Below are 10133 nucleotides of genomic sequence, written 5' to 3'. Positions count from 1 at the left end.
TCATACATCTTTACCTGTGCTTACACTCATGTGATCACTAGGATCACAACACAAAATCTTTTTATGACCTCAAAAAGTCCCAGTACCCCTTTTTCCTTAATGCTCCCCATTGGCATTACCACCATTCTGATCTCTGTCACCATAGATCAACTTTGTCTGTTGGTATCTGGCTTCTTTTAGTCAAGACAATATTTCTGAGATCCAATCATATTGCTGAGTATGTTAATAATATCCTTTATTTTGTGGATGACTAGTAATCAATTGTTTGAATGTGCCACAATTTATTTATACATTCTCCTGACAATGAAGATTGATGTGTCTCCAGTTTGGGACTATTACCATAAAGTTGCTGTGAACATTCCTTTGCAAGTATTTTTGTGAAGATATACATTTGTTTTTCTTGGTTATTTATCTAAGAGTATAATTCTTCAGTCACAGAGTAGGTGGATGCTTAATTTTATTAGAAGCTGCCAAGCAGTTCCACAAAGTTTTTACCATTTTACATCCCACCAGCAACGTACACTCTACATCATTACCATATTTGATATAGTTAATTTTAAAATATTTTTATTTTTAGCCATTTTGTTGGATGTGGTTTGAATTACATTAACTTAATGATGAATAATATTAAACACTCTTTCTTCTGCTTATTATCTATTTTGATAACTTCTTTTGCAAATGTACTTGCTCAAGAATTTTGTCCATTTTAAAATGGATTATACAACTTTTCATTATTGAGCTATAGTAGTTCTTATATATTCCAGATTGTGGTTGCTTTGCCAAGTAGATGCATTATGAAGGTTATCTCCTGGTCACTGACTTGTCATTTCAGTTTCTAGTGTTGTTTATTTGGTGAGAAAAAACATTTAAATTTTTTGAAGTATAATTTATTATTTTCCCCTTTTCTGTCTGGTTAGTACCTTTTATATTATCAGAGTTGCTTGCCAATCTTAGTATCATGAACATTTCCATTCTCCTGCGTTTCTTCTAGAATCTTCATAATTCAATTTTCATACTTAGGTCTATGATGTATCTTTAACTACTCATTGTGTGTGATGAGGTAGGGGTCAAGGTCCCTTAAAGTAAGTCTTGATATCTGTTGAAGTGAAAGTCCTTCAACATGTTTGAATATCCTTTGGTTTTCCATATAAGTTTTAGAGTTAGTTTTTTAATGTAATCAAACCAAACCAAAACAAAAGAGGACTGCTTGAGTTTTTATTTGCATTGAATTTACTCTAGTTAAAATAGACTTGAGAGAATCGACAGTCTTCATATTATTGCATCCTTGAACCATGAACATGGTTTATCTCACATTTATTTAAGTCTTCCTTAATTTTTCTTAGCAATGTTTTATACTTTAGACATAGAAGTCTTTCAAATCTTCAGTTTAATATATTCCTGAGTATTTAATATTTTAGTGCTATCATTCTTAGCATTTAACAAAGACCAATTTCTGATTTTTTGGTTAATAGAAAAAAACAAAATTGATTATTTTTATGTTGAGAATTAAAATGTTTTCATAAACTTAGTAAGACTATTTTGTCACCATAATAACAAGGAGTCACCAGAAATGGTTTATAAACTTGTTCAAAAAATCAATGACAACTTGGCTTAATAAGTATGTTTCTGAAAATCAATAAGTTATTGTTAGCCCTTTGCTTCTGAAAAATCAGCCAGTAAAGGACAAACTCCCTTGAATGAACAAACCTTGGAGTGCCAACAAGTTAACAATGGGCTAACCTTCTTGTACAGATGGAAGCAACCCATCTATGTTATCTGAGTTCAAAAACCCTAAATTCCATTGGCTAATTTCTTTTGTGATTTTCTGACTCCTGGGTAATTTGGAATTGTGTTACTTAACTTTCAAGAGTTTGGAAATCTAATTTTATTTGTGTTATTGCTTTTTAAACTGTGGTCAGAGGATATAATCGACATGATTTAAATATTTTGCAATTGGTTAAAACTTGCTTTAGAGACCATGATGTGGTGTGGTAAATGTTTCCTGTACATTTGAAAAGAACATATAGTCTAGAGTTGTTAATGTAGAGCTCTGTATATGTCAGTTCTATCAAATTGATTAATGCTGTTCAAATTTATACCTTTACTGATTTGACCTGCTTATTTAATTAATTGTAGAGAGAGGGCTGTGTTAAAACTTCTATCTGGGATTATGTTTTCTATTTTTTCTTTTAATTCATTTTTTACCTCATACATCTGGAGGTGCTATTGTTATGTGCATACAAAATTAATACTGTTAAACAATCAATCATTCATATCCATGTGTTTTGCATCCATGAATTCAGTCAAGCTTGAATAGAAAATATATTTTAATTTTTATTTTTATTGTTGCATTAAAATTATACATCGTAGTGGGATTCACTGTGCTATGTTTATATGCACACATAACATAACTTGATCAATATCATTCCCTTTCTGAATCTGGCTTATTTTACTTAACATGAGTCACCAATAAAATAATGACCATCTTTATCTGGAATCTTTCTTGCCTTGAAATCTGCTGCTCTGAATGTACTGAAAATCTCTCTCTTAAATTGTAGTGCTTAGTCTATTTTCATTAAATGAGTTTTCTCATATAGGTATACTTAATTCTACCTTTTTGTTATTGATTTTGATTTTTCTTTCTTTCTTTTGGCAGTGCAGATATAACCCAGGGGCACTTTACCACTGAGTCACATCCCCAGTCTTTTTATTTTTTATTTAGAGACAGGGTCTCACTAAGTTACTTAGAGTCTTGCTAACTGGTCTTGAACTTGCGATCTTTCTACCTCGGCTTCCTGAGGTGCTGGGATTACAGGCATGTGCCACTGCTCCTGTTGATTTTATATTTTTCTTACCTGTTCTTTTTGTGGTTTTCCCCCTTTTCTATTTTCTTTTGCATTAATCCAATATTTTCTAAGGATTTTTTGGGGGGTTCTCTGTTATTGGGGGCTCTGCTATTGGGATTTTTAGCTACAAAAGAAACTTAAATAAAACATAATTCCTTTTGCCGTCTATTTTACTTCTGTGTCTTTAGGAGCCTTGTGATATTTGCATTATTTTGTCATTTTCTTTTAGTCTGAAGAACATTTTGTAAAATTGGCAGTAAAGTTTCCACTTTCAATCCCAATTTAAGTAATTTGAATCTTCCTTTTGTCTTGAAAAATCTAGAAAATGTTTTGTGAATTTTTCAACTTTTTCAAAGAACTGGGTTTTGGTTTCATTTGATTTCTCTTTATTGATTTCTCACCTCTATTTTGTTGACCTCCATTCTAATCTTTATTAATCCTTTTGCTTTGCTTGCATTGGAGTTAGTGACTCTGCTGTTTTTGGTTCCTTAATGTAGGAGCTTATATTGTTGATTTGAGCTCTTCTTTTTAATGTGGGCATTACATTTGTGAATTTCCCTTGGAGCACTGTTTTCATTGTACTTCAGAACTTGTGATGAATTGTGCTTTTGTTTCCATTCCTCTCAAACATTTTCTACTTGCTTACATTGTGTTGTTTACATTTCATATGCTTGTGAAATTTATTAATTTATTTTGTTATTGATTTCTGGTTTCCTTCTGTTCTGGTAGGAGAAATTATTTTAGATGATTTCAAACTTTCAAAGTTTATTGCAGCTTACTTTTTACCCTAACATGGTACATTGTTTTAGTCAGTTTTTTCATGGTTTAGACTAAAAGACCTGAAAGGAACAATTAGAGGAGAAAAAGTGTATTTTGAGCTCATGGTTTCAGAGATCTCAGTCCATAGATGGCCAACTCCATTCCTCAGGGCCTGAGAAGAGGCAGAACATAATGGCAGAGGAAAGAAGCAGGGACATGGTAATAGGAAGTGGGGAGAGAGAGAGAGAGAGAGAGAGAGAGAGAGAGAGAGAGAGAGAGAGAGAGAGAGAGAGAGGCATTGACTCACCTCCTCCAGCTGCACCCTACCAACCTAAAGTCACCACTTGGTCAATCCCTATCAGGAGATTAATTCACTTGTTGGACTAAGGTTCTCATAACCCAATCATTTCACCTCTAAACCTCTTGCACTATTTCACACATGAACTTTTTGGGACACCTCATATCTAAACATAACATATATCATGGAGAAGTGGCCACATTCACTTGAGGAAAAACATGAATTCTGCTTTTGCCTATCAGAGTGTACTACATATATCTGTTAGGTCTTGTTGGTTTACGCTATTTTTTAAATCTTTTTGTTCCCCCTTGAAAATGTTCTGTCTGGACTTTCTATCCACTATTGAAAGTGAGATACCAATTATGATTAAAGAACTATTTATCTCTTCAATTCTGTGAAATTCTGCTTTATGGATTTGGGGACCCTGTTATTACATGCTTATGTGTTTAAATTTTGGTATCTTCTTGGTGATTGATTTTCTTTGTCTCTTATTACAAATTTTGCTTTAAAGTCTATTTTGTCTCACATTTATGTAGGTACTGTGATCTTCTTTGGTTACTTATTACACAGAATAACTTTTCCCATCATTTTATTTTTAACCTATTTGAGTCTTTGGTTGTGAAGTGAGCATATAATTGGATCATATGTTTTTATCCATTCTTCCAATCTCTGTTTTTAATTTGAGAATTTAATCCTTTTACATTTAATGGAAAAATTGATAAGGAATGATTTAATTCTGCCATTTTTCTATTTGTAGTTGTTTTTTGTTCCTCTGTTACTTACTTTGCATTAGATAGATGTTTTTTAGTGTACTATTGGTTTCCCTTTTATTTTCTTTTATTATAAATTTTCCCTTTATTTTTCTCAGTGATTTTCCTAGGGATTACAACTAACATCTTAATTTATAGCAATCTAGTTTAACACCAACTCGTCTGCAATAGTATACTAAACCTTTTCTTCTATATAGTTCCATCTCCCCCTTTGTTTATATTGTCACAAATTAAATCTTTATACGTTGTGTGTTCATCAAATAAATTATAGATATTACTTTATAATAATTTATGTAGTTTGTCTTTTAAAGCATGTAGAGAGGAGGGAGTGCAGGAGGTCATGGCCGCTGCTGCCGCCGCCCGCTGCTGAGGGGCTCGGCTGGTGAGCGCCTGCCGCCACGGAAGATGGTGAACGCACTGGCCCGGCTGCTGCCGCGCCTCCATCTCCCAAGAGGCAGCAACCAAGGCCCGGCGCTGAAGAGCCACCGCTGTGAGCCGCGCGCCGTCCCGCCGCCTGGATAGAACAGGAGGGCAGGCAAGAGAGCAGGGGAGTTGCGGAGACCATCAGCCCGAAGCGCCGTCCCGCAGGGAGGGAAGCTGCAGCCAGAGTTCTGCTCCAAGAACAAACAAAAACAAAAAAACGTGGCTGTAAAGGAGAAACTGGAGGCAGTGTTAAATGTGGCCCTGAGGGTCCCCAGCATGATGCTGTTGGATGTCCTCTACATATGGGATGTCAGCTCCTTTTTCCAGTAGATCCAAAGAAGTAGCCTCAATAATAACCCTCTTTTTCAGTATAAGTATTTGGTTCTTAATATGCATTAAGTAGGTTATATATTAAGTGTTGTGTTACTCACATTACCCAGGCAGCATCTGGTCCAGTTTTATTTACATATTTTGACTGCCCTGCTCTTCTATGCTGGACATCAAATCTCCAGGGACTATGTTAGGCGTGAACTGGAGTCTGCCTATGAGGGACCAATGTATTTAGAACCTCTCTCTATGAATCGGTTTACCACTGCCTTAATAAGTCAGTTGGTGGTGTGTACTTTATGTTCCTGTGTCATGAAAATGAAGCAGATTTGACTCTTTTCAGCTCATATGCTTCCTCTGCTAGCATAACTCTGCCTTGTTCCACAGGAAACTATTGTTATTATCAACAAATTTGCTATGATTTTTACTGGATTGGAAGTTCTTTATTTTCTTGACTCTAATCTTTTAGTACCTTATAACCTTGCTAAGTCTACATACAGAGAATTGGTTCAGGTAGTGGAGGTATATGGCCTTTTAGCCTTGGGAATGTCCTTGTGGAATCAACTGGTAGTCCCTGTTCTTTTCATGGTTTTCTGGCTCATCTTATTTGCTCTTCAGATTTACTCCTATTTCAGTACTTGAGATCAGCCTGCATCACGGGAGAGGTTTCTTTTCCTTTTTCTTACAAGTATTGCTGAATGCTGCAGCACTCCTTACTCTCTTTTGGGTTTGGTCTTCACAGTTTCTTTTGTTGCTTTGGGTGCTCTGACACTCTGCAAGTTTTACTTGCAGGGTTACTGAGCTTTCATGAATGACCCTGCCATGAATAGGGGCATGACAGAGGGAGTGACACTGTTGATTCTGGCAGTGCAGACTGGGTTGATAGAACTGCAGGTGTTTCACTGGGCATTCCTGCTAAGTATTATCCTCTTCATTGCTGTAGTTTCTATCCTGCAATCTATGTTAGAGATTGCAGATCCTATTGTTCTGGCGCTGGGAGCATTTATGGGAGTTTATGGAAACACTTCCATGCTGTGAGCCTTTGTTTATTTTTACTGGTATTCCCTGCATATGGCTTATATGATTTGCCAGTTTTCAACATGGATTTTTGACTTCTTATAATCGTTTCTAGTAGTATTCTCACCTCTCTTCAGGTTCTGGGAACACTTTTTATTTATGTCTTATTTATGGTTGAGGAATTCAGAAAAGAGCCAGTGGAAAACATGGACGATGTCATCTACTACGTGAATGGCCCTTACTGCCTGCTGAAGTTTCTTGTGGCCCTCTGTGTGGTGGCCTATGGAGTCTCAGAGACCATCTTTGGAGAGTGCACTGTGATGGGCTCCATGATCATCTTCATCCATTCCTACTATAATGTGTGGCTTTGGACCCAGCTAGGCTGGGAGAGCATTCCCTGCCAGGATGCTGTGAATAAGATTAAGTCACTACCCATTGCTACAAAAAAGCAGCTGGAGAAACACAATGATATCTGTGCCATCTGTTATCAGGACATGAAATCTGCTGTGATCACACTTTGCAGTCATTTCTTCTATGCATACTGTCTTAAGAAATGGCTGTATGTCCAGGAGACCTGCCCTCTTTGCCACTGCCACCTCAAAAACTCCTCTCGGCTTCCTGGATCAGGGATGGAGCTGGCTGCACAGCCTCATGCTGGAGCTGAGCAAAATGTCATGCTTCAGGAAGGTACTGAGCCTGCAGACCATGAGCATCTTCCGGGAACCAGGATACGGGAAGGTTCTGGGAACAGTAGTGAGCTCATCACCAGAAGATCAGATAACCAGGAAGGGGCTGTTGACCCCAAAGAGAGTTCTCAGAGTGTGAAAGATGAAGCATGTCCCAGTGAGTCAACCTAGAGAAAAGGAGGTGGATATTCTGCTTCAGGACCCTGGAGAAGCTGGCTGAAGATGAACTTTGTGCATGGATCAAAGGATTGAATATGTGAAATGATCAGGCAGGAAGCTAACATTCCAAGGAACTACTCCAGGAAGTGCACTCAGTGGAGACCCCTGCTTTCATCCCCTTGAATGCAATGTATGCTAATCAAAATGTATTTATATGTTCTATATTGATGTTCTGTAGAGGTTTGCCAAGAATATTCAACCTCAGCATCTTCAAGAACAGCCCCTAATATGTGAGGCATTAAATGAAATCAGATTTGAGTATGTGGAGGGGGCTAAGGAAAAGTGGATAAAGAGCATGAGGACAGCATGGGAAGAAGCAGGCAGAGTGGAACTGGCGTTTCCCCAGGAAGGGATCATTCAAGTTACGAAGTATGAGTGGTGACCAGCCCTTTTTCTCCACTCTCTTTTCCCTCAGTTGATTGGAACTCAGTCAGGGGATTATTTAGTTTTGTACATCACTGCAATTAAATCAAAGATATAGAAGCATTGATTGTATTCAAAGATTGCAGCACACTCATTCTTCAGATGTGCTTTAGGGAAGGGTGTGGGTGGGTGTTTGGCCTTGTAGGTGCATTCATGTAACCTGAGACTCTTGAACTTCATGATGGAGTCTTCATTATTTTGATGTATATGGAACATTTGTTAATATATTGTATACTTTGTTGGCTGTGTGAAGTAAACTAAAACTCTAATGAACACTTTGGAGTCCACTTTAGTGTAGGAAGCCAAAGTGGGAGGGGCTTTAGGGCACTGATAAAGGCCCTGAGTGTACTTCTCAACCCCCTGTAATGTTTACTTCTTGCAATTGTATTAAAACAGTGTTAAATTAGGGCAATATTTGCACTTTAGGAATGAGTACATAACTGTATGATCACACTGCAAATGCCACTTTTCAAGCTGTTAATAGACTTTGCACCGTTTTTTGACAAAGATGTGTCATATTTAAATTTTTACATTCATCATGGTTACAGGTAGAACTGGGGAGGGGGGAACGTAATATTTTATGGGAATTTTGATATGAAAAGAAACTAGTCATTCTTTTATACAATAGGCTTGGCTCAAAAAGTGTTTTTCAGACTCAGTATTCCTAATGTGGGATGTGTCTTTATTTTATTTTTAGTAGCAAATTTGGATGTAGACTGACAGACATAGCTGAATGTCTTAATAAATTTAAATTTGAAGATTAAAAAATGTAGAAAAGAGAGGCATTGCAGAGTACTTTAATATTAACTTTAAAACTTACCTGTTAATTGACTTCACAGGTATCTCTTCATGTAGATTTGAGTTACTGTCTAGTGTCCTTTTGTTTCAACCTCAAGAAATTTCATTATCATTTATTGTAGGATGGTCTACTGGTGAATGTCTTTGTTGTTGTTTGTATAGGAATGTTTTAATTTCTCATTTCTGAAGTATTGTTGTAGAAGGACCATTTTTAAAATTTTCAGTACTTCATGTATGTAATTGCCATTGCCTCCATCATTTTTAATAAGAAATTAGCTATTGATCTTACTGAGGATCCTTGAGTCACTCTATCCTGGTTGCATTCAGGTTTCCCCCTTTATCTTTTAACAGTTTCATGATTACATACATCAGTGTGAATCTTTCAGTTTATGCCTCTTGGTGTTTGTGTAAAGATTCATTCATTTTATTAAATTCAAGAAGTTTTCACGCATGATTTTTTAAAATTTTTATATTTTATTTGTTCTAATTAGTTGAATATGACAGTAGAATGCATTTATACATGATTTTTTCAACTATTTTTAATGTGCTTTTCTCTTTATCCTCCACTTTGAGGATTCTTTTTATAGGTATGTTGGGATGCTTGATGGTGTCCCAGAGCATCAAGTTTTTTAATGTTTCTTTTCTTTTGTTTTCTCGATTTGGGTAAACTTAAGCAACCTATCCTCAAGTCTGTTTATCTTTTTGCCATTAAATTTTATTGGAATTCTGCAGTGAAATTTTCATGTCAGCTGTTAATACTTTTCAACTTCTGAATTTTTTTGTTTTGGTTCCTTTTTAAAGTTTCTATATTGTCACTGATACTCCATATTTGGCTAGGCCTTGTTCTTATGATTTCCTTTGATTCTTCATACTTAGTTTTCTTCAGCTTTCAGGGCATATTTAAAATAGTTATTCAGTCTTTGTCTTGTAAGTGCAATGTTCAGGTTTCCTGAGAAAAAGCTCCTACTAATTCCTGCCCCCTGCCCTATCACCTTCGTATTGGCCATACTTTCCTTTGTATGCCTCAAGATTTTTCACTGAAAACTGGAGATTTTCAGTATTATTATGTGGAAGTTCTAGAGATCACGTCCACACCCTTTCTAGGGTGTGTTGTTGCTGTTTATGATTGATTTTGTTTGTTTAATAGCTTTTATAAACTAACATTGTAAAGTTTGTGGATTATCTCTCTGTGTGTTCCCACACTCTGCTGGCCAAATTTATAACGACTTTAGCCTTCACTTTGCACTGTGCAGAGTCTGAAGGTGAGCCAGATATGAGAGCATGGGCTTTCATAGGTATTTTCTGAGTGTTTGCCCACCCTTAACCATGCACACAATTTTCTAGCTTCCCAGGAATATGTGGGAACTTTCAAAGCTCATCCTACAAAGTATTTGCTTCTCTAGGCTATCCACCAAGTTTTTCATAAGTGTATTATTTCCCCTTGCCCCAGGTGTGACAAGCATTTTAATTTTTTTTTTTTTTACAAAAGACCCCTGGTTAGCCACCTGTCCACCCCGGAAGTGTTCTGAGTTAGGTAAAATAAAAATAAGATTTTTGAACTAGTCCC

The 10133-nt window shown here is 36.4% G+C and overlaps 1 pseudogene; it reads left to right on the top strand.

Annotated features, from left to right (window-relative positions):
- Positions 1-5078: 5078 nt before the first annotated feature.
- LOC124975275 (RING finger protein 145-like) lies at positions 5079-7297 on the top strand (annotated as a pseudogene).
- Positions 7298-10133: the final 2836 nt, after the last annotated feature.

The sequence above is a fragment of the Sciurus carolinensis genome, unplaced genomic scaffold, assembly GCF_902686445.1.
Source record: "Sciurus carolinensis unplaced genomic scaffold, mSciCar1.2, whole genome shotgun sequence".
NCBI classification, from domain to species: domain Eukaryota; kingdom Metazoa; phylum Chordata; class Mammalia; order Rodentia; family Sciuridae; genus Sciurus; species Sciurus carolinensis.
Note: the sequence above shows the minus strand (reverse complement) of the source record. Positions and strands in the feature narration are given on the sequence as shown.